At 41.6% G+C, this 24,915-nt stretch overlaps 2 pseudogenes; both read left to right on the plus strand.

Annotated features, from left to right (window-relative positions):
- Nucleotides 1-8,818: 8,818 nt before the first annotated feature.
- On the plus strand, nt 8,819-10,365 carry LOC136153591 (oxidoreductase HTATIP2 pseudogene; annotated as a pseudogene).
- Nucleotides 10,366-14,113: 3,748 nt separating this feature from the next.
- On the plus strand, nt 14,114-14,928 carry LOC136153661 (peroxiredoxin-2 pseudogene; annotated as a pseudogene).
- Nucleotides 14,929-24,915: the final 9,987 nt, after the last annotated feature.

Below are 24,915 nucleotides of genomic sequence, written 5' to 3' on the forward strand. Positions count from 1 at the left end.
GGAATATAATTGTCCTCCTTTCCTTCATAGCTTGTAATACTTTCTTCATAGATTTTCTACCCTAAATGAGCTAAATGGAGACAAAAGCTTTTCTAGCAATTGGGGAGTCCTATACAACAGTGTGTATGAGGATCCCACCCAAAATACATTCCCATACCTAACACTTATTTAAGTTAAGGAAGGGTTTTAAACTTATTTGTAAGGAAAAACTAAGTTTTATTTCCCTCTCAAATCCTTGGGATTATTCAGGGTATGAAAATAAGATTAGAAATGAAAGTAGAAGAATAAAATCACTGAGTTATCTGCTTGGCTGACCAGCCCTCTTTCCTATTGGAGCCTTGACTGACCTCTGAGAAAGACAGGTTTCAAAACCTTCCAGACAAAACCAAAGCAAAACAAAGAAGCCAGAAACCTTCTGTTGGGGGAGGCTTTAAAGGCCCTGCTAAAATTTAAATAGAGATGAGAGAGGTTGGCCTACTGCATTCACAAATTTGACTAGAGCCAGTGAGCCCTAGCCAAATTTGTGAATTGCTTAATGCTTCCTTTTCACAGATGTGACCACTGGTTGTGGAAATGAGTGATGAGTAAGGTGTGAAAGGCAAGGTTCTTGAGGACAAGGTTTAAATGAAATTGCTAGTATAAATAGGATCTCATGCAATTTAAATCTGAAAACTTCCATGCAGGCAGTTCTCTGAAAAATTTAAAGTAGTCTTTGGCATAGTGTATCTCTTGCCCTCGAATGGCCCCCAGCTTTTTATTGTCAAAGCCCTTCCCCCAGCCCCCAGACCTGTCTGTAAACTGAAGTGCTGCCATTACTTCAGCATTATTTGCTTCACCCTCACCCAATCAAAATTTCAATTTCTTCACTGCAGTTATTAGCACCACATAATAAAAAACTGAGATTAATTCATTCTAAAGTACTAATGACCTTTAGATCTAGCCAGAAGTATTAGCAATTACTTGAAAAGATTATTTTAAATCCAAATAACTTTATAACTATTGAAATGAAAAACAACAGGCCATGTAGAAGAGGTCATATTGTAGAACACAGAATCAGCTCTAAGCTCTTCTTCCTTCTTGTAGCTTTTTACCTTTCACTTTTGTATCCACTGTTTCTTTTGTTTAATATTTATTTATTTTTGGCTGCACTGGTCTTTGTTGCTGCATGCGGGCTTTCTCCAGTTGTGGCAAGTGGGATCTACTCTCTAGTTGCAGTGCACGTGCTTCTCATTGTGGTGGCTTTTGTTGCAGAGCATGGGCTCTAGGGCACGTGGGCTCAGTAGTTGCAGCACCAGGCTTAATTGCCCCATGGAATGTGGGATCTTCCAGATCAGGGACCAAACCCGTGTTCCCCTGCATCAGCAGGTGGATTCTTACCCACTGCACCACCAGGGATGTCCCATCCACCATTTCTTTAAAAGCACCACATCTCCAAGGTGATAGAAAGAGCATTGATTGTGGAGTCCACCAGACCTATTTGCAATATTCCAGTTCTGTCACATACCAGCTGGGTGACTGTATTATTTAATAGTTTCCTATTGCTGCTGTAACAGGTTACAATAAACTTTGTATTTTTAATTTAATTTTTATTTTATATGGTAGTTGACTTACAATGCTGTGTTAGTTTCAGTGTACAGTACAGTGATTCAGTTATACATATATCCATTCTTTTTCAGATTATTTCCCACTATAAGTTATTATAAAATATTGAGTAGGTCCTTGTTGATTATTTTATATGTAGTAATGTATATATATTAATCTCATATTCCTAATTTATCCCTCCTCTGCCCTTTTGTCTTTGGTAGCTGTAAATTTTTTTTCTATGTCTGTGGATCTATTTCTGTTCTGTAAATAAGTTCATTTGTATTTTAAAATTTATTTATTTATTTTAATTGAAGGCTAATTACAATATTGTAGTGGTTTTGCCATACGTTGACATGAATCAGCCATGGGTGTGCATGTGTCCCCCACCCTGAACCCCCTCCCACCTCCCTCCCCATCCCATCCCTCAAGGTCATCCCAGTGCACTGGCCCTGAGCGCCCTGTCTCATGCATTGAACCTGGACTAGTGATCTATTTCACATATGGTAATACACATGTTTCAATGCTATCTCTCAAATCATCCCACCCTTGCCTTCTCCCAGAGTCCAAAAGTCTGTTCTTTACATCTGTGTCTCTTTTGCTGTCTCACATATAGGGTCATCATTACCATCTTTCTAAACACCATATATATGCGTTAATATACTGTATTGGTTTTTTTCTTTCTGACTTACTTCACTCTGTATAATAGGCTCCAGTTTCATCCACCTCTTTAGAACTGATTCAAATGCATTCTTTTTAATAGCTGAGTAATATTCCGTTGTGTATATGTACCACAGCTTTTTTATCCATTCACATTTGTATTTTAAAGCTTTCACATATAAGTGATATCATATGATATTTGTCTTTGTTTACTTCACTTAATATGATAATCTCTAGTTGCATCCATGTTGCTGCAAATGGTAATTTCATTCTTTTTTTCTTTTTATGGCTGAATAGTATTCCATTGTATATATGTACCATATCTCTTGAGTATAAGGGAAATATATTATCTCACATAGCAAGAAGTCCTGAAAGGGGCAGTTCCAAAGTTCATTACCACTAACATAATCAAAGACAAGATGGCTATAGCAGCTCCTGGAATCACAGCTTCACTTAATAACATCCAAAAACCTTGTGTCCCAGGTTTTTACAAACTTCTTTTTTAAAAAAATTTAGGACTTCCCTGGTGGTCCAGTGATTAAGAATCTGCCTTCCAATGCAGGGAACGCAGCTTCAATCCCTGATCAGGGAACTAAGATCCCACATGCCATGGGGCAACTAAGCCTGTGAGGGACAACTAGAGAGAGAAGCCTACACCCTGCAAGGAAGAGCCTATGGGCCATAGCTAAGACCTGATGCAACCAAATTAATTATTTTTTTTTACTTCAAACATATGAAAAATTGGTTCCTTCTTTTGGTATACAGTTCTGTAAGCTATAGTACATGTAAACACCACAGCAGTCAGTATACAGAAGAGTTCTACTCCCCACCAAAACTCAACTCATGTTATCCCTTTGCCACATTTTCCCTTTATTCCTAACTTCTGGCAACCACTGATGTACCTTTGTCCTTATAATTGTGACTTTTCAAGAATACCATGTAAATGGAACCATACATTGTGTAACATTTTGAGATTGACTTTCACTCAGCATAATAACTTTAAGGTCCATTAAATGTATTGTGTATATTAATGACTTTTTTTTTTGCTGTAGTAATAGTACTACATTGTGTGGACTTAGCATTGTTTTCTTATTCCTTTCTCTACTGAAGGATATTTGGGTTGTTCCTAGTTTTTGGCAATTGTGAATAAGACACTCATGAACATTTGGGTTTAGGTATTTGCATGAACTTGGGTTTTCATGAACTTAAGTTTCGTTTCACTAGCAATGTGGTTCTCAAGTGGGGGCTATTTTGCAATCCCAAGGGATATCTGACAATGGAGACGTTTTGATTGTCTCATCTTGGTGGAAGGGGGTGCTACTTGCATCTACTGGAATGCACAAATTAGGGATGCTGCTAAACATCCTCCAAAGGATAGAACAACCTGCTCCCCACCACCCAATCAAGAATTAACTGCCTGGAGATGTCAGTAGTGCCAGGGTTGAGAAATCCTGGTCTAGGGTAAGTGCTCAGGAGTTTGTTTGCTGGGTCATATGATGAGTGTCTGTTTGTAAGAAATAACCAAACTCTAGACTGTTTGTGCCATCTTACATTCCTGCCAGTATTATAGGAGAGTTGCAGCTGTTCCTGCGTTCATGGATCACAGCCTTGTGGCGAAGGGGCTTGCATAACTCAATGACGCTATGAGCCATGTCGTAAAGGGCCATCCAAGACAAATGGGTCATAGTGAAGAGTTCCTACAAAACGTGGTCCACTGGAGAAGGAAATGGCAACCCACTCCAGTATTCTTGCTGTGAGAAGCCCATGAATAGTATGAAAACACAAAAATATATGACACCAGAATATAAGCCCCACAAGTAGGAAGGTGTCCAATATGCTACTGGGGAAGAGGGGAGGGCAATTACTAATAGCTCCAGAAAGAATGAAGTGGCTGGGCCAAAGTGGAAATGACACTCTGCTGGAGATATGTCTGTGGTCAAAGTAAAGTCTGATGCTGTAAAGAACAATATTGCATAGGAACCTGCCTAGGATATTGCATAGGAATAGTTAGATCCATTTATCAACCCAGCTCACTAGCAGAAAGTATAGGGATTAAGAGAAGCCACATGGTCCTGGGTAAACAGTGATACCATCACAGCTCTGTTCCTTACCGGCTAGGTGACCTTGGGCTACTTGTTTTTCTGTGTCTGTTTCCTCATCTAAAAACTGGAACAATGATATTTACTTCATAGAATTACTTGTTACCCGAGTAAATACATGTAAAGTACTAATTACACCTGGCACATGATAAATTGTTTCTATTTATTTATTACTTATTTGGCTGCATTGAGTCTTAGCTGCGGCACGTGGGATCTTTCCTTATGGCACAGAGGCTTCTCTCTAGTTGTGCTGCACAGGTTTAGTTGCCCCAGGGCATGTGGGATCTTAGGTCCCTGACCAGGGATCAAACCCACATCCCCTGCATTGGAAGGCATATTCTTAACCACTGGACCACCAGGGAAGTTGCCATTAGCTATTTTTATTTGAAAACAAGAGAGGATACATAGAATAGGTGAGAGTTTTGAAAAAGCCAAAAGGGGGTCCTTTCGTCCCAAAAAAGGCATTGCTACAAACCTCAGGGATCCTGCTAGGGAATGTCTCCTAACTCACAAAAAAAGATGTTGTCCAGGGGTTACCCCACCTCCCAATTATGATGTTTTTTGCAAGACATACTATTCTGCTTTTATCTCTTTTTCTGAGAAACACCTCTACTGAAACCTTGTAGTTTCAGTACTTAAAAGTGAGAAGCACTGGGCTATCAAAGGAAGGTTTCTTTCCAAGTTTCTGGAGTGTGACACACATGGTACTCTAGAGGTGTATGAAAGAGAGAGTACTAAGGTTAAAACTACTAAGACCTGGCTAGAAATTTCTCAGTTCTGCCAAGAACTGGCCCTGTAAATGGGTTTTTGTGATGTTTCTTCCTCCCATCCTTTAGTAATGGTTTCTAGTTCTTGATCATGTTGTAGGTTCAGAATTCAGTCTCTTTACAGGCTTCTCTTGGCCATCATTAGGAGAAAGTAACAAATTCTGCATTTCAAACCAAAGAAAATATAAGACAACACAGGCAATATTGTCAAGCTGGCAGCCAAGTTTGTGGTAGAAAGGAGTCAGAGGGGAAGGAAGCAGGATGAGACAGCCTGACCACAGTGCTCAGACACAGCTGGGATCTGGATGAAGATGAAGCACACCCAGTCCATATGTGCAATTCTAGACATTTTGGCTAGAATTTCTCTCAATGCAGGACTTGAACCAGCAGAGTAACCCCAAGCGCTCCCAGGGAGGAAGAAATCTGGAGAAACTTGTGGTGGGCAGAAGGTGAAATCTTCTCACTAAAAATGTTTGTTTCATAACACATGTCAAGCAGGATTTGAAACTCCCTTAGTTCCTGGAAAAAAAAGAGATCCAAAGAGGAAGAAAATGCTTTTAGCTTGGTCACATGTCCTAAGAGCTCAGCAATCATCTTCAGGTTTTGAAGATTCCCAAGAGAAAAGTTTCTCATTTTAGAGAAAATCTGACTACAGAAAGATGAGCAACAGTAATATGTACCAAGAGCTTCTCACAGGTATGTTGTTTTCCTTGACCCTTGGTTGCATCCCAGCAATATACAGGGGATTATGGGAAGAAATCCTTCCCAGAATGGTAGGAAGAGATAGATAGCAGTATTAGAGACTGGAGGATCAAGAAAATAATGTTTTCTTCAAAGTAATTCATTCACAAATTCCACTATAGATAGTGGTATTACATGGAGGTGGCATAGCATTTCTTTTCATATCACTAAACAAGCCTTATTTCCTACTGCTTAAACCTTTCCACCTGTACCCGATGACCTAAAAAGCTCTAAGAATTTGGGATCTGAAGATATCTGCACCCCCATTTTCACTGCAGTACTATTCACAATGGCAAAGATCTGGAAATAAATGTCCGACAGCGGATGAATGGATAAAGAAAATGTGGTATGTATATGCAGGGAATAAAACTCATCCATAAAAAATAGGGAAATCTTGCCACTTGCAACAATATGGATACACTTTGAGGGCACTATGCTAAGTGAAATAAGTCAGGGAAAGACAAATACTGTATGAGCTTGCTCTTATGTGGAATCTAAAAAACCAAACTCATAGAGGTCAGATTTGTGGTTGCCAGAAGCAGGAGGTGGGGGTAGGGCAATTGGGTGAAGGTGTTCAAAAGGTACAAGCTTCCAGTTATAAGATAAATAAGTTCTGGGGATCTAATGTACAGCATGATGACTATAATTAAAAGTACCATTTTGTATATTTGAAAATTGCTAAAAAATAGTAAGCCTTAACAGTTCTCTTCACAAGGAAAAAATTTTCGTAACTATGTGAGGTGATAGATTTTAGCTAAGCTTATTGTGATAATCATTTTCCAACATATACAAATATCACATCAATGTGTTGTATACCTTACTCTTACACAAATTTATGTGTCAATTATATAACAATATAACGATAAAACTGGAATAAAAGAATTTGGGATCCCCAAGTACATCCTAAATTAGGTGCTGCTGTAACTACTGGGCAGAATATGCTTTCTAACTTTTCACAGTCCTTTAAAAATGCACTTGTTAGTCTAATAAACTCACTAAGATTACATATGCAAGTTTAGAGCTAATTTTCATTTTGACTACCACAGTGATTCTTGACTGGGTCTCACCACACCTCAGAAGTATCAAGAGTAAGCATTTAAAAGAAAAGAATAGAATCCAAGATACCATTCTGGGCCCATGTCACCCACAGTCCCTTCAGCACTACTTGGAGAGCAGGGGTCAAGATCAGTTTGCACCACCTGTGCTGAGGTGGTAAAAGCATTGGAGTGGAGGTCAAGAGGACTGGATTTGTTATATCTATTTATTGAAGTATAGCTGATTTGCAATGTTGTATTAGTTTCTGGTGTACAGTAAAGTGATTCAGTTATACATATACATATTATTTTCCATTATAGGTTATTACAAAATGTTGAATATTGAAAAGAGTCGGACATGACTGACCAACTGAACTGAACTGAACTGAATTCCAAACTGGCTTTTCTGGGTGTCAGGCCCATAGACTCCTCAAAGTAGAGCATGCAGTGTGGATCATCTCTGCTCTCATCTCCCCTATCCTCAGCTGAATTTTCAAGTCATAATGCTGTCAAGAAACTTCCAAGAATAGAAATAAAAGCATCCACTCTTTTCAATTTCACAGAGAAGGCATAGAATATTAAAAAATAATAGTAATAACAAGATATGAACAGTTTAATTTGTGGCATACCTTCAGCCAATACTGTTAGAATGGATGTTTGTAGATGAGTTCAGTTCAGTCGCTCAGTCGTGTCCAACTCTTGGTGACCCCATGAATCACAGCACGCCAGGCCTCCCTGTCCATCACCAACTCCCGGAGTTTACTCAAACTTATGCCCACCGAGTCAGTGATGCCATCCAGCTATCTCATCCTCTGTCGTCCCCTTCTCCTCCTGCCCCGAGTCCCTCCCAGCATCAGGGTCTTTTCCAATGAGTCAACTCTTCTCATGAGGTGGCCAAAGTATCGGAATTTCAGCTTTAGCATCAGTCCTTCCAATAAACACCCAGGACTGATCTCCTGTAGGATGGACTGGTTGGATCTCCTTGCAGGCCAAGGGACTCTCAAGAGTTTTCTCCAACACCATAGTTCAAAAGCATCAATTTTTCGGCACTCAGCTTTCTTCACAGTCCAACTCTCACATCCATACATGACCACTGGAAAAGCCATAGCCTTGACCAAACGGACCTTTGTTGGCAAAGTAATGTCTCTGCTTTTTAATATGCTGTCTAGGTTGGTCATAACTTTCCTTCCAAGCAGTAAATGTCTTTTAATTTCATGGCTGCAATCACCATCTGCAGTGATTTTGGACCCCCAAAAAATAAAGTCAGCCACTGTTTCCACTGCTTCCCCATCTATGTCCCATGAAGTGATGGGACCAGATGCCATGATCTTAGTTTTCTGAATGTTGAGTTTTAAGCCAACTTTTTCACTCTCCTCTTTCACTTTCATCAAGAGGCTTTTTAGTTCCTCTTCACTTTCTGCCATAAGGGTGGTGTCATCTGCATATCTGAGGTTATTGATATTTCTCCAGGCAATCTTGATTCCAGCTTGTGCTTCTTCCAGCCCAGCATTTCTCATGATGTACTCTGCGTATAAGTTAAATAAGTAGGGTGACAATATACAACCTTGACATACTCCCTTTCCTATTTGGAACCAGTCTATTGTTCCATGTCCAGTTCTAACTGTTGCTTCCTGACTTGCATACAGGTTTCTCCAGAGGCAGGTCAGGTGGTCTGGTATTCCCATAACTTTCAGAATTTTCCACAGTTTATCGTGATCCACACAGTCATATGCTTTGGCATAGTCAATAAAGCAGAAATAGATGTTTTTCTGGAACTCTCTTGCTTTTTTGATGATCCAGCGGATATTGGCAATTTGATCTCTGATTCCTCTCCTTCTCTAAAACTACCATAGTTTGGCCCCGGGTAGATAATAGGGAGGGAACACAGCTCCACCCAGCAACAGAAAATTGGATTAAAGATTTACTGAGGCTTGCTCCTGCTGCAGCCCGAGGACGTGGGGCCCGGGGCCAGCCTCAGCATGGCCGAGACAGAAGCCCTGCTGAAGCTTCGGGAAGAGTTCAGGATGCAGAATAAATCCGTCTTTATTCTGGGAGCCAGCGGGGAAACCGGCAGAGTGCTCTTGAAAGAAATTCTGGAACAGGGCCTGTTTTCCAAAGTCACTCTGATTGGCCGGAGGAAGCTCACGTTGGACGAGGAAGCTTATAAAAACGTGAATCAAGAAGTGGTGGACTTTGAGAAACTGGATGACTATGCTTCTGCCTTTCAAGGTCATGATGTTGGATTCTGTTGCCTGGGTACCGCGAGAAAAAAAGCTGGGGCGGAGGAATTTGTCCGTGTTGATCGTGATTATGTCCTGAAGTCTGCAGAGCTCGCAAAATCTGGAGGGTGCAAGCATTTCAACTTGCCTCCTCTAAGGGAGCTGATAAGTCAAGCAATTTTTTATATCTGCAAGTCAAGGGGGAAGTGGAAGCTAGAGTTGAAGAGTTAAAATTTGATCGTTACTCCATATTTAGGCCTGGAGTCCTCTTATGTGATAGCCAGGAATCTTGCCCAGGTGAATGACTGGTTAGGAAGTTCTTCAGCTCCTTACCGGAATCTTGGGCCAGTGGGCACTCTGTGCCGGTGATAACTGTGGTCAGAGCAATGCTGAACAACGCGGTGAGACCAAGTGATGCAAAGAAGGAACTACTGGATAACAAGGCCATCCATGACCTGAGGAGAGCCGATGACCCTCTCAAGCCATGACCACACTGAGTAAACGTTTTTTTTTTTTTAATTGTCAGACCCAACACCTACTAGCCAATTGGTAATTTCAGAGTCTAAAAAAGTGCTTTAACTATAGTTTTCAGTTTTCATCCAGTCAAAAAATGATTGTGCTCTGTGTCAGTATTTTAGAACCTGGGGCTTTCCTTGTGGCTCAGATGGTAAAGAACCTGCTTGCAGAGTGGGAGACCCAGGTTCAGTCCCTGGGTGGGGAAGATCCCTGGAGAAAGGAATGGCTACCCACTCCAGTCTTCTTGCCTGGAGAATTCCATGGACAGAGGAACCTGTCGGGCTACAGTCCATGGGGTTGCAAAGGGTCAGACACGACTGAGCAACTAACATTTACTTGCTTGTACATAAGTAGACATCACCCAGGGAGCCTTTCAGAAATAGAGATCCACCAGCTCCCTGGTGGCCTAGTATCTGGTATTCTGCACAGAAATAAAGAGGTTCATAGGAGGGCCTGAGTCAGACTTTTCTGACTCAGAATTTTTGCGTTATGGACACAGAAATCTGTTGTTGAAACTTAATGTTCTGATGCCACTGGCACAGAGGCCAGCTTTGAAATGCTTTTCTTTAGAGTCACAGCAGCAGTGCACACTTTATGTATCATGCAGATGAGTTCTGAACTAAAATTGTTTACATTTGTGTCTCTGAGTTACCCTGTGGTAACTGCCTGTTAATTGTGTAAGTGAACATTATGCCTTACTACTTCTTTTGGATATATAATAAAAGTTATTATGTAAAAAAAAAATAAAGATTTACTGAGCATGGCCCTGCCCATCAGAACAAGACCCAGTTTCCCCCTTCAGTCTCAGGAAGCTTCCATAAGCCTCTTATCCTTTTCCATCAGAGGGCAGACAGACTGAAAACCACAATCACAGAAAACCAATCTGATTACATGTACCACAGCCTTCTCTAATTCAATGAAACTGTGAGCCATGCTGTGTAGGGCCACCCAAGACGGGTGGGTCATGGTGGAGAGCTCTGACAAACGTGGTCCACTGGAGAAGGGAAAAGCGAACCACTTCAGTACTCTTGCCTTGATAACCACATGAACAGTATGAAAAGGCAAAAAGATAAGACACTGAAAGATGAACTCCCCAAGTCGGTAGGTGCCCAACATGCTACTGGAGATCAGTGAAGAACTAACTACAGAAAGAATGAAGAGACAGAGCCAAAGCAGAAACAACACCCAGTTGTGGATGTGACCGGTGATGGAAGTAAATTCCAATGCTGTAAAGAGCAATATTGCATAGGAACTTGGAATGTTAGGTCCATGAATCAAGGCCATTGGAAGTGGTCAAACAGGAGGTGGCAAGAATGAACATCAACATTTTAGGAATCAGCAAACTAAAATGGACTGGAATGGGTGAATTTAACTCAGATGACCATTATATCTACTACCGTGGGCAAGAATCCCTTAGAAAAAATGGAATAGCCATAATAGTCAACAAAAGAGTTCGAAATGTAGTACTTGGATGCAGTCTCAAAAACAACAGAATGATCTCTGTTCATTTCCATGGCAAACAATTCAATATCACAGTAATCCAAGTCTATGCCCCAACCAATAATGCTGAAGAAGCTGAAGTTGAATGGTTCTATGAAGACCTACAAGACCTTCTAGAACTAACACCCAAAAAAAGATGTCCTTTTCATTAAGGGGACTGGAATGCAAAAGTAGAAAGTGAAGAAATACCTAGAGTAACAGGTAAATTTGGCCTTGGAATACAGAATGAAGCAGGGCAAAGGCTAACAGAGTTTTGCCAAGAGAACACACTGGTCATAGCAAACAAACTCTTCCAACAACACAAGAGAAGACTCTACATGGACATTACCAGATGGTCAACACCGAAATCAGATTGATTATATTCTTTGCAGCCAAAGATGGAGAAGCTCTATACGGTTTGCAAAAACAAGACTGGGAGCTGACTGTGGCTCAGATCATGAACTCCTTATTGCCAAATTCAGATTGAAATTGAAGAAAGTAGGGAAAACCTCTAGACCATTCAGGGGTGACCTAAATCAAATCCCTTATGATTATACAGTGAAAGTGAAAAATAGATTCAAGGGATTAGATCTGAGAGACAGAGTGCCTGAAGAACTATGGATGGAGGTTCATGACATTGTACAGGAGACAGGGATCAAGACCATCCCCCAAAAGAAGAAATGCAAAAAAGCAAAATGGCTGTCTGAGGAGGCCTTACAAATAGCTGTGAAAAGAAGAGAAGTGAAAAGCAAAGGAGAAAAGGAAAGACATACCCATTTGAATGCAGAGTTCCAAGGAATAGCAAGGAAAGATAAGAAAGCCTTCCTCAGTGATCCATGCAAAGAAATAGAGGAAAACAATAGAATGGGAAAGACTAGAGACCTCTTCAAGAAAATTAGAGATACCAAGGGAACATTTCATGCAAAGATGGGTTCGATCAACGACAGAAATGGCATGGACCTAACAGAAGCAGAAGATATTAAGAAGAGGTGGCAAGAATACACAGAAGAACTATACAAAAAAGATCTACACGACCCAGATAATCACAATGGTATGATCACTCACCTAGAGCCAGACATCCTGGAACGTGAAGTCAAGTAGGACTTAGGAAGCATCATTACAAACAAAACTAGTGGAGGTGATGGAATTCCAGTTGAGCTATTTCAAATGCTAAAAGATGTTGCTGTGAAAGTGCTGCACTCAATATGTCAGCAAATTTGGAAAACTCAGCAGTGGCCACAGGACTGGAAAAGGTCAGTTTTCATTCCAATCCTAAAGAAGGGCAATGCCAAAGAATGTTCACACTACTGCACAATTGGTCTCATCTCACATGCTAGCAAAATAATGTTCAAAATTCTCCAAGCCAGGCTTCAACAATACATGAATCATGAACTTCCAGATGTTCAAGCTGGATGTAGAAAAGGCAGAAGAACCAGAGATCAAATTGCCAACATCTGTTAGATTGTTGAAAAATCAAGAGAGTTCCAGAAAGACATCTACTTATGCTTTATTGACTATGCCAAATCCTTTGACTGTGTGGATCACAACAAACTGTGGAAAATTCTTAAAGAAATGGGAGTAACGGAACACCTTACCTGCCTCCTGGGAAATCTGTATGCACATCAAGAAGCAACAGTTAGAACTGGACACGGAACAACAGACTGGTTCCAAATCAGGAAAGGAGTATGTCAGGGCTGTATATTGTCACCCTGCTTATTTCACTTATATGCAGAGTACATCATGAGAAATGCTGGGCTGGATGAAGCACAAGCTGTAATCAAGATTGCTGGGAGAAATATCAGTAACAGATATGCAGATCACACCACCCTTATATCAGAAAGCAAAGAGATCTAAAGAGCCTCTTGATGAAAGTGAAAGACAAGAGTGAAAAGTTGGCTTAAAACTCAATATTCAGAAAACTAAGATCATGGCATCTGGTCCCATCACTTCATGGCAAATAGGAACAGTGGAAACATGGGAAACAGTGATAGTCTTTATTTTGGGGGGCTCCAAAATCACTGCAGATGGTGACTGCAGTCATGAAATTAAACGACTCTTGCTCCTTCAAAGAAAAGCTATGACTAACCTAGACAGCATATTAAAAAGCAGAGACATTACTTTGCTAGCATAGGTCCGTCTGGTCAAAGCTATGGTTTTTCCAGTAGTAATGTATGGATGTGAGAGTTGGACTAGAGAGAAAGCTGAGAAGAATTGATGCTTTTGAACTGTGGTGTTGGAGAAGACTCTTGAGAGTCCCTTGAACTGCAAGGAGATCCAGTCAGTCCATCCTAAAGGAAATCAGTTCTGAATATTCATTGGAAGGACTGATGCTGAAGCTGAAACTTCAATACTTTGGCCACCTGATGCAAAGAACTGATTCAGTTGAAGAGACTCTGATGCTGGGAAAGATTGAAGGTGGGCGGAGAAGGGGACAACAGAGGATGAGATGGTTGGATGGCATCACCGACTCAATGACTATGAGTTCGAGTAAACTCCGGGAGTTGGTGATGGACAGGGAAGCCTGATGTCCTGTAGTCCATGGGGTCGCAAAGAGTCAGACACAACTGAGCAACTGAACTGAACTGAACTGAACTGAACTGAGCAAGGTATGTTGTTTTGTTGTATATTCATTAGCTCTGGGCTTAAAGAAAGTTTGTCTTAGAACAAATAGATTGTTGCCATAATAACTCAGAGCTTAAGAAAAAAAAAAAAGTCTTATGTGACTAAGAGGAATGTAGGAAGAAAAAAAAACGTTTGTCCCTTTCTCCTCCTCAAGGGCCCCAGACCCTTTTCTCCTCTCCGAAGGCCCCAGACTCCTTATCAGCCTACCTATGAATTAACTCTCTCAGAAGGACACAGGGCAGGGGTAAAAGCAATGGGGTCTTCAGCCTTGGCAAAGAACCTCAAGAATTCTCCTGAGGCATGATAATCCTTGTAAATATGACAAGATTTGTCTTCCATTCTCAGACTTATGCCTATCTCCTGCTAGAAAATGTCTTGATTTGGGCCCTGCGAAATCAAGTCCGTGCATTCGAGAGTCGGTGCGTCCCGCCCTTACCCACGCAGCTTTTAGTCATGGCCTGCGGCAAGGCGCACCTCGGAAAGCCCGCCCCAGAATTCCAGGCCACCGCGGTGGTGGATGGCGCCTTCAAGGAGGTGAAGCTTTCCGACTACAAAGGGAAGTACGTGGTCCTCTTTTCTACCCACTGGACTTTACCTTTGTGTGCCCCATGGAGATCGTAGCTTTCAGCGACCGTGCTGCGGAGTTCCACAAGCTGAACTGCGAGGTGCTGGGCGTCTCCGTGGACTCTCAGTTCACCCATCTGGCTTGGATCAACACTCCCCGGAAGGAGGGAGGCCTGGGCCCGTTGAACATCCCCCTGCTGGCTGATGTAACCAGAAAGTTGTCCAGTGATTATGGCGTGCTGAAGGAAGATGAGGGGGTCGCCTACAGGGGCCTCTTTGTCATCGACAGCAAGGGTGTCCTTCGCCAAGTCACCGTCAATGATTTGCCCGTGGGACGCTCCGTGGATGAGGCTCTGAGGCTGGTTCAGGCTTCCTGGTACACAGATGAGCACGGGGAAGTCTGCCCCACCAGCTGGACACCAGGCAGTGACACGATCAAACCCAACGTGGACGACAGCAAGGAATATTTCTCCAAACACAACTAGGCTGGCAGATGGTGGCACGCCTGGGCTCTTGGCCCACCTCTAGGCCCCTACCAGTGTCTTGTACTGACCCAGGAAATGCCAGACCTGCTCCTTCAGACTCCACAGTCCATGACCACAGAGGGGTTAGGCCAAGTCCTTCTCAAGCTCCCAGCTGCGAACTGGTGGATGGTGACCCCCTCCTTGGAGCCCATATAACTGAGAACAGGCCTATAGGTGACTAATAAAGCATTAGGGACAGAAAAAAAAAAAAAGAAAATGTCTTGATTTATCTGCACAGTGATTTACTTCCCCAAGTTGCTCTGTTTTAGGTGAGCCCCAATGAGACTATGATGTCAGAGACTGCTGTTCCCTGCTGGGCCAGCCCTGCCCTTCTGGATCCAGGAGTTGTTAGGGGGAAATTTTACATTATGAAGCAGATGGCTTGAGGTGCATGAATGTGTGATTACCCCAGGAGATCTTGGCAGTGTTGTGAGCTGATTGTTTTCTGTAGTGATACACAGCGTAGGTAGAGATTGACTTGATAACCAAGGGTTTGGGCTGGTTCAATTTTCCTCAGCACTTGTTTGGTACAAGGATCACTTGAGGAAGAGACCATGAGAACTGCTTGAATCGAGGCCAAACTCAGATAAAGAGGCAATGCCAGTTGCTCACAGGAGTGTGGTCCCTGGACCAGTAACAACACCATCTGGGAACTTGAGGAAAATTCAAATTCTTGGGCCCCTCTCCAGACCAAATGAATCTAAAACTCTGGGAGGGGGGCCAGCAATCCATGTTTTAAAAAGCCATTCAAGTGATTCTGACTCATGTTCAAACTTGAAAACTATAGGATTAAGGGCTTCTCATCCCTGGCTGCACACCTGAGGCATTTGTTTAAAATACAGAATTTGGAGTGGGGCTCAGAAAATCCATTTTAAATCCCTGCATGATACTGTTGCTCAGGCAGGATTGAGAACCACAAGTGTATTCTATCCTTAAGAACAAGTTTCTCGGGATTGTACAGAGTTTTCGTCATGGGCTTTCCAATCCATTGTCTGGACTATAGGTTGTAGGATTAGATAGCATTTCCTGGCTCAGGGCCTAACTTTGTGATGGAATCAAGGCCTAGGCAGAGTGAATCCTGTGTTTCTTGGTAAGGAAGCTAGAGTGCCTCTCCCCATTGGTCCCCTCTCTTCTTCCTTAAATGTCTAGAAAAAGCCATTTACCATATAGGATTCCTGTATAGAGGCCTAGAATAAGATGTTCTCCAGAAAATAGTGACTGGGGACAGTGGTTGCTAAAATACAGCTACTGTAAAGTCCATGAATGTTCTTCATTTCAAACTGGACATCTCTAGTCCCTTCATTTCTTTCATTATCCCCCCATTACTCCCAACTCCCCTAGTCACAAAGTCAGATCAGGCACTTCTTTTGCTTTCATTTCTCCTTTTTTCATTTCATTTCTTCTTTTCATTAGTGGGACTAATGCCTGTCATCACTCAAAACATGAAGGGGGCAGGCAGGGCTGAGAGAAGGACCACCCACATTTGACAATGTATTAAATGCACAGTACAATGAAACCACCTCCATTACACAGTGAAATTTTTGTGGGGAAAAGTCCGTACTCATCATACTTGTTTAAAAAGTGGTTTTCAGGGGTAAAAATTATTTCATACATGTAACTATTGAATCCTGGAGCAGCAGTGAGATATTATGAACTTCTGCTTGAAGTTAAGTCGGTCTATTATTTTACATCTTCTCTTGGCTTACTGTTATAATAAAGGTGTATAGAAACAGAGTAATGTTTACATACATGTGGGGGAATGCATGCTGCACAGGGGCAAATATGGTTACATTAATTGAGGATCTATGTCATTTTATTTATAATCACCATATTTGAGCCTTTCAATAATCTTGTAAGAGTCTTACTTCCTTCTACAGAAAGACTGAACTTATATGACCTGATTCCCAAAGGAGACACAGTGTCAGGCAGGATTTGAACACAGGTATGTCTGATTTGCAGAAGCTTTTTTCCTTTTACAATCACCAGACTTGCTGTCATTTCCCTAAGCTTCACAGTAATGTGGTTGTTTAAGAAGCAAGCCAGGGTGAAGTGAACCCTTACTGATAGGTTTAGATCCAGGGGAGGTATAAGATTTGTTCCAGATGATTGAACAAGCTAAGACCAAAATCTAAGTTTTCTGACTGACTGTCAAACCAGAAAGTGCACCTTATGTCCAAAAGATAAGCAATCCCTTCTTGCTTGCTTGCAACTGCAATGCCAACATGCCCGAGACATCAAGAAAGGTGCTAGGTTGTCCTTACTACTCCCTGGGTTCTGAAATAGCATCCTGACATTTCAGACTGACAAAAGAAGGTCCTTGGAGATCTGCTCAAAAGGCAAGCATGATATGAGAGTCACATTATCAGATATATATGTGTGTGTGTGTGTATATATATATATGCACATATATATATATATATATATATATATATATATGCATCACATATAACTGGAGTTGGGAGGTCAGCCTTCTTTTGGGCTATATTTTGGTCCAGGCTTTTTAAATCTTCAAAATATATGCTACTTTGGAATTCAAAATATATGTTATTTTATATATATATATATATATACACACACACACTATCTCTCTATATATACTTTCTCTCTCTATATATATATACACACACACACACACACAAAGTGAAGGGGCAGAAAATTTATTGAAAAAAACATTTGTATGTTTTTTACTTTGTGCCAGGTGCTGGTACTTGCCATATATTAACTCATTTAATCTTTAGTAACTTTCTGTGGAAGGGACAATTATTGTCTCAGTTTTACAGATGAAAAAAATTGAGACTCTGAGAAATTAAATATTTGCCCAAGTCCAGAAAGTCAATAGTCAGGAGTTAAACTTTGGCAGTCTGATTCCAGACTTCATACTCTCAGTCACTGTATTGCATTGCCTCTCAAGACTGCAAGCAAATTTCTAAAACAATAGACTTTGAGTTGGAAAGGTCATTAAAGGACTTTCAGTCTAACCTTCCAACCAACACAAGAATCCCCTCTGTGTACTTCCTGCCCTGCTTGAACATTTTCAATACCTGGAGCTTAGTATCTCAAAGGTCCAATATGGACCATCTCTGACTGTTGAGAAGTTTATCTTTAAAGTGAACTGGTCAACTCAGTGCAAATAAGATGAGCCAAAAGTATGTTTAAACCACTCTATTTTGTATATACAAAGATAAGGAAAATATAGTCCTCATCCCTTACAGATTCTTAAGAAAGACAAACATGCATACAATGGCAGAATGTGGTACCTGCCATAATATAAATACTATAAAATTTATATTACATGCTATAACATACATAATATAATGCAAATAAAATAAATATAAAGATGATCTGCTGGAGTAGAGAAGAGGTGAAACCAATTTCAAAGATGGGAGTTAGGGAAGGCATCATAGAGATGGTAAGAACTAAGCTCTATCTTGAAGTTTGGGTAAGATTTCAGCAAGCCCAATTGAGGCAGAAGGACAAGAAACATCAAATAAGTATGGAAGTGCTTTCTTATGACCACCCTTCAGATAGCTGATGACATCAGATGATGCTCTGGGTCTGCCTACCTCCTGTTCCCTCAGTTGTTTAGCTTTTCAATTTACTGTTTAAGAACTTGGGTACTGGGTTTGGATCCTAGTTCTGTCACTCATTACCGGGGCCATATTATGACATTCATGGGCCCTAGATGCCTTTACCTTGTGGGCCCTTTCCGTTAAAGAAAAAAACTATAAAAATTAGACTTTTCAACTGTGTTGGTACAAAGACAAATATATTATGTATTAAAACATTTCCTTCAACCTGAAAGTTCATTTTTTATCTGATTTGAAAAAAGACAATAACATTTTTATGGACTCCTGAATGTATCTACTTGTATAGATACATTGTAGATTAAGTGTCTACTTAGCCCTAGACCCTGTATCTACTTGTGCCTAACTGATAAGTCAGTACTGTTCATTACCTTTATGATCTGGGGATACATATTTAAACTCTCAGAGACTCAGCTTCCTCATTCACAAAATGGGAATAATGATATAACACCTATATTGCAAGGTGGTAATAAGGATTAAGCGAACTCTTGCATGACAAATATTAGGACACAATAAATGGCACTAATAAATGTTAGCTATACATGCTTTTGAACTGTGGTGTTGGAGAAGATTCTTGAGAGTCCCTTGGACTGCAAGGAGATCCAACCAGTCCATCCTACAGGAGATCAGTCCTGGGTGTTTATTGGAAGGACTGATGCTAAAGCTGAAACTCCAATACTTGGGCCACTTCATGCGAAGAGTTGACTCCTTGGAAAAGACCCTAATTCTGGGAGGAATTGGGGGCAGGAGGAGAAGGGGACGACAGAGGATGAGATGGCTGGATGGCATCACTGACTCGATGGACATGAGTTTGTGTAAACTCCGGGAGTTGGTGATGGACAGGGAGGCCTGGCATGCTGCAATTCATGTGGTTGCAAAGAGTCGGACATGACTGAGCGACTGAACTGAACTGAACTGATACATATGTAGGGTAACCATAAAATTTATCATTCAACCTGAATACTTTGGGGAATGGAAGGGGATAATAATTGAATGGAATAACAGCAATAGGCATAAACCGAGACATAATGGTCACTATATATAGTGACTCTCTCTCCCTCTAAGATTCCCAGGTGGCTCAGTGGTAAAGAATCCACCTACCAATGTGGGAGATGCAAGAGACATGGGTTTAGTCCCTGGGTTGTGAAGATCCCCTGGAGAAGGAAATGGCAACCCACTCTAGTATTCTTGCCAGGACAAGTCCACAGACTGAGAAGCCGGGTGGGCTACAGTCCATGCAGTCACAAAGAGTCAAGACACGACTGAAGTGACTTAGCACACACACATACATTCTTTTACCAATACCTTAACTATCTTGGCATTCAGCTCCCTCTTAGTCATATTTATTCTATCCTTTCCAACTTGAAAATGTTGGTTGCTGTTGTTTTGACTTGGAAGCTATAAATAAAATATAATTGAGTGGTCTTGGTTTCTCTTTGTTATCTTAGATATGTTGTTTTATTATTTTTAAATTTTATTTTTTAAAAATTTTTAATTAATTAAATTAATTTAATTTAAAATTTTTTAAATTTTATGGAATTTAGAAAGATGGTAATGATAACCCTATATGCAAAACAGAAAAAGAGACACAGAAGTACAGAACAGACTTTTGAACTCTGTGGGAGAAGATGAGGGTGGAATGTTTCGAAAGAACAGCATATATATTATCTATAGTGAAACAGATCACCAGCCCAGGTGGGATGCATGAGACAAGTGCTTGGGCCTGGTGCACTGGGAGGACCCAGAGGAATTGGGTGGAGAGGGAGGTGGGCGGGGGGATCGGGATGGGGAATACATGTAACTCCATGGCTGATTCATGTCAATGTGTGACAAAACCCACTGAAATGTTGTGAAGTAATTAGCCTCCAACTAATAAAAAAAAATTATTTTTATTTTTTGACTGAGCTGGATCTTCATTGCTGTGCATGGGCTTTCTCTAGTTGTGGTTAGTGGGAGCTACTCTATAGTTGCGGTGTGCTGGCTTATTGTGGTGGCTTCTCTTGTTACAGAGCATGGGCGCTGGGGCGTGCAGGCTTCAGTAGTTGCAACTTGCAGGCTCAGTAGTTAGTGAAGACTCAGTAGTTGTGGCGCATGGGCTTCGTTGCCCGGCACCATATGCAATCTTCCTGGACCAGGTGTCGAACAAGTGACCCCTGCATTGGCAGGTAGATTCTCAACCACTGGACTACCAGGGAAGTCCAAGTGTGTTATCTTATATTCAGGGAGACCAGATGTTGCAGTCTGCTATAGCTCAATTATCGCCTATTGTGTTTAATGCCACTTTCACTTTCAAAAGTGTCCCAATTCGGTTGATAAATTATATCTAGTCATCTTTTTTTATGTCATGTTCCTTTTTCTTTCTGTTCAGAACATAACTGAAGAATTCCTTACGTTGTCCTGTTATCCCCAGTATATCTTATTTTATAGACATGTTTCTTTTTTACATTTATCCTAGCTAGGTACTGTGTGCTATCGCTTGTCTTCACTTCTAGAAAGTCCAAAAAAAGGAATAAATTTAAACTGCAGAGAATAAGGCTGGAAGATCAGGACTATAAGGAACCACTAAACAAATACTTGTATATGTAAACTGAGAAGGTTGTGGACTCTCCTTCCCTAGACCTTGACAAACTGGCTCAGAATTCATCTATTGTATATTATGTATGCAGAGGCCTGTTTGATAGTCTTTGGAAGTCCCTCCCACTCCTGAAATTCTCTACTTTTTAAAAAAATATTTATTTATTTGACTGCATCGAGTCTTAGTTGCTTCTCTCTGGAGGCAGCATGCAGGTTTGGTTCCCCACAACATATGGGATCTTAGTTCCCCTACCAGGGATCAAACCCACATCCCTTTCACTGCAAGGCAGATCCTTAACTACTGAGTCACCAGGGAAGTCCCTCTAACTACTTTTTAAAGCTAGATTAGCAGTAAAGGTCAGTGAGCTATATCTGGAGCTAGGATGAGCAGATGATTGATCCCAGGATGGATTAAGCCATAGGGCAAGAAAATCTCTGTTGGGAACGGAGCAGATTAGTGGCAGTCTAGACACCTCTTAGTGAAATTTCTGGGTCCATCTATCTAAAGCTGGTTCCTCACCTCATCCACAGAAGTCAAGGGCAGTGTAGCCTGTACCCTATTCTGCCTGAGTCATACTTCTACTCCTCATTTTTCCATTTAAGAGCACCTGGCTTATGGGGGGAAGGAGGAAGGAAGGGATAGTTAGGGAGTTTGAAATGGACATGTACACACTGCTATATTTAAATAGATAACCAACAAAGACCTATTGTATAGCACTGGGAACTCTGCTAGATGTTATGTGGCAGTCTGGATGGGAGGGGAGTTTGAGGGAGAATGGATACATGTATATGTATGGCTGAATCCCTTCACAACTTGAAACTATCACAACATGTTTGTTAATTGGCTATACCTCAATACAAAATAAAAAGTTTTTTAAAAATACAAAAAGAAAAGAAGAGACGCAGAAGTACAGAACAGACTTTTGAACTCTGTGGGAGAAGGTGAGAGTGGGATGTTTCAAAAGAACAGCATGTATATTATCTCTGGTGAAACAGACCACCAGCCCAGGTGGGATGCATGAGTCAAGTGCTCGGGCCTGGTGGGCTGGGAAGACCCAGAGGAATCGGGTGGAGAGGGAGGTGGGAGGGGGGACCGGGATGGGGAATACGTGTGACTCTATGGCTGATTCATATCAATGTATGACAAAACCCACTGAAAAAAAAAATACAAAAAGAAAAAGAGCAGCCAGCTTAGCTTCTGGCATGGGAAAGACCAGAGTGCCCAAAGCCCCATGTGCTCTGAAAGTTCCCTAGTGACTGGAGACTAAGTAAACCACAGTTTTCTGAATCAGCCTCTTGCATAACTTTGTTATTTAAGGTCAAACTTTTCCAGTGTTAGTGAGTTACAGCTTCCCTCCCAACCCCCATGCTACCTCCACTTTCATTTCCAACTCCACCCAGTGCTGGTTCCTGTTGCCCAAGCAAAATAATGCTTCTGTGGAGTACACAGTAGCCTTCAGTTCCCTCTTGGGTTTTGCTGAAATGGCCCAGGAATTCAGACATGGTTCTAGTCCCACCCCACCCCCTGGCATGGTCAAGAGGATATTTACAGCCCCCTTAGCAACACAGAATATTTCTTCCTATGCCCCTCTCCACTGGGCTCCTTGGCCCCTCTGTTCAGTTCTTCTTTTCTCCAGGAGGAACTCCAGTTGATGGGTAACATACCAAGAGACCACGGGCTGACCAGAAGCCTGGTTGCTCAGTGCTCCGCAACAAGCTTTTGGCCTGAGTTACAATGGATATTAGGCCACTGATTGACTTCTAGATTATAGATGAGGAAACCAAGACTGAAACAAGTATATAACTTGAGCATAGCTGGTAAGTGACAGACCTGGAACTTGAAGCCAGATTTTCCAGATTTCAAAGCTGAGTCTATTTCTAGTCAAGTCAGCCCAAGAACTTCCCACATCTTTTTTTTACTTCCCAGGAATGAGATGGGTTGAGACGATAAGGTGCATCCTGTAAGATTTTTAAATGGGTTTTAGAGAATGCAAAGGCTTCAGGCTTCTTAGGGTCCAGGCAATGTGCAATCAATTAGCAATCTGTCTTGCTGAGAGATGCACTGAAAATCAACTTGTATTAGGCTTGTATAAACTGTTAAAATTAGGTCCTCTTATGGTATGGTCTTGGCACAGAATCAAAGCACAAATCCAACTTGAACAACTTTTTCTTAAAATCTTTTCTGTAGATTTTCTTAAAGATACATGGGTTTACATAGCATGTCAAACAGTAAGGCTTGATAAAATTCCCCTTCTCTTGTCCGTCTCCACAGCCACAGTTCAAATCTCTTTTTGCCCCTTCCTCTTCACTCTTTCTTTCCCACTCCATGTTGCTCTCTCTACTTCTTCCTTCTCAACACACGCAAAAAATGTGTTCTCTTTGCCTTCAGGCTTCTAGGACACAGGTAACGCCCTGGGACATCTAATCTGTCTCTTGCTCTGTATGTTTTTCTGCTGCAGGGAGCAGACCCACTCTTCATGCTGCTGAATACTGAATTCTGGTTTCCTTCTTATTAAACCTGTGTGACGTAGAAATGATCATTATGTTATGCAAATCCTGAAAAACTGATGATATTATCAATGAACATAATGTTCTTACTATTTCAGACCCAAAAGCACTTTGACTTGTCTTTTATAGTCTTCTTGTATCTGAGATGTCAAAAAAACCTTGTTGTTCAGTCGCTCAGTCATGTCTGACTCTTTGTGATCCCATGGACTGCGGTACATCAGGCTCCCCTGTCCTTCACCATCTCCTGGAGTTTGCTAAAACTCCTGTCCATTGAGTCAGTGATGCCATCCAACTATCTTGTCCTCTGCTGTCCCCTTCTCTTCCTGCCTTCAAGCTTCCCCAGCATTAGGATCTTCTCTACTGAACTTGGGGGGACATGGGGGGAGCACGGGGGGAGAAGAAATGGAGGCAGGATGGGACTAGTACCCCTGAAGGGCAGTTGGGGAATGGGAGGGGTTCCTACCTCTGGAGGGGCCCACTCACTGTGAAAGGATCAACGGGGAAGGGGAGGAGACCCTTGGGAGATAAGGGGGAACTCTGCTAGCATTTCCCCTCACACACTTGGGCCCTGTGAGCTTACTGAAATTCTGGGCCTGATCCTCCACCCTCCAAGGCCAGAGGCAATCTGGGGCCCCCTCTGGCAGTGCTGCCCTAAGCTCTGCCCCAGCCCCCACCCCCCAAGGCCTTGTCCAGCCTCCTAGATCCTGAGCATAGGCCCCACCCCCACCTAAATCCCACTTCATCTAAGCTCTGCCCCCCACAGCCAAGGCCTTTTCTGGAATTTTCTGTTCTTTTGCTATTATGGTTTTGTTTTACCTTGTTGTTTCATTTATATTTTAATTTTTCTAATCTATCTGTTATTTTTCTAATTTTATTTTATTTTTTGTTATTGTTCTGCTCCATTTTTTTTTGCCTCACCACAGCACTTGCAGGATCTTGGTTCATGCACCACGGGTTGGGCCCAAGCTCCTGTGGTGAGAGCACCAAGTCCAAACCACTGAACTAACAGAACCTCAGACCCCAGAGAACATCAATCAGAGTAGGGTCTCCTGGAGTTCCTCATCTTGGCACCAAGACTCAACTCTACCCAACTGCATGCAAACTCCGCTGCTGGAAATTTCAGGCCAAACAACCAGTAAGACAGGAACACAGTCTCACCCATCAAAAAAAATGAGATGACAAAAAATATATTATAGATGAAGGAACAAGGTAAAAACCCACCAGACCAAATAAATGAAGAGTAAGTAGGCAACCTACCTGAAAAAGAATTCAAAATAATGATAATAAAAATGATCCAAAATCTTGGAAATTGAATGGAGGCACAGATTGAGAAAATACAAAAAATGTTTAACAAAGACCTAGAAGAACTAAAGAACAAACAGAGATGAACAACACAATAACTGAAATGAAAAATACACTAGAAGGAATCAATAGCAGAATAAC

The sequence above is a fragment of the Muntiacus reevesi genome, chromosome X (genome assembly GCF_963930625.1).
Source record: "Muntiacus reevesi chromosome X, mMunRee1.1, whole genome shotgun sequence".
In the NCBI taxonomy this organism is placed as follows: Eukaryota; Metazoa; Chordata; class Mammalia; order Artiodactyla; family Cervidae; genus Muntiacus; species Muntiacus reevesi.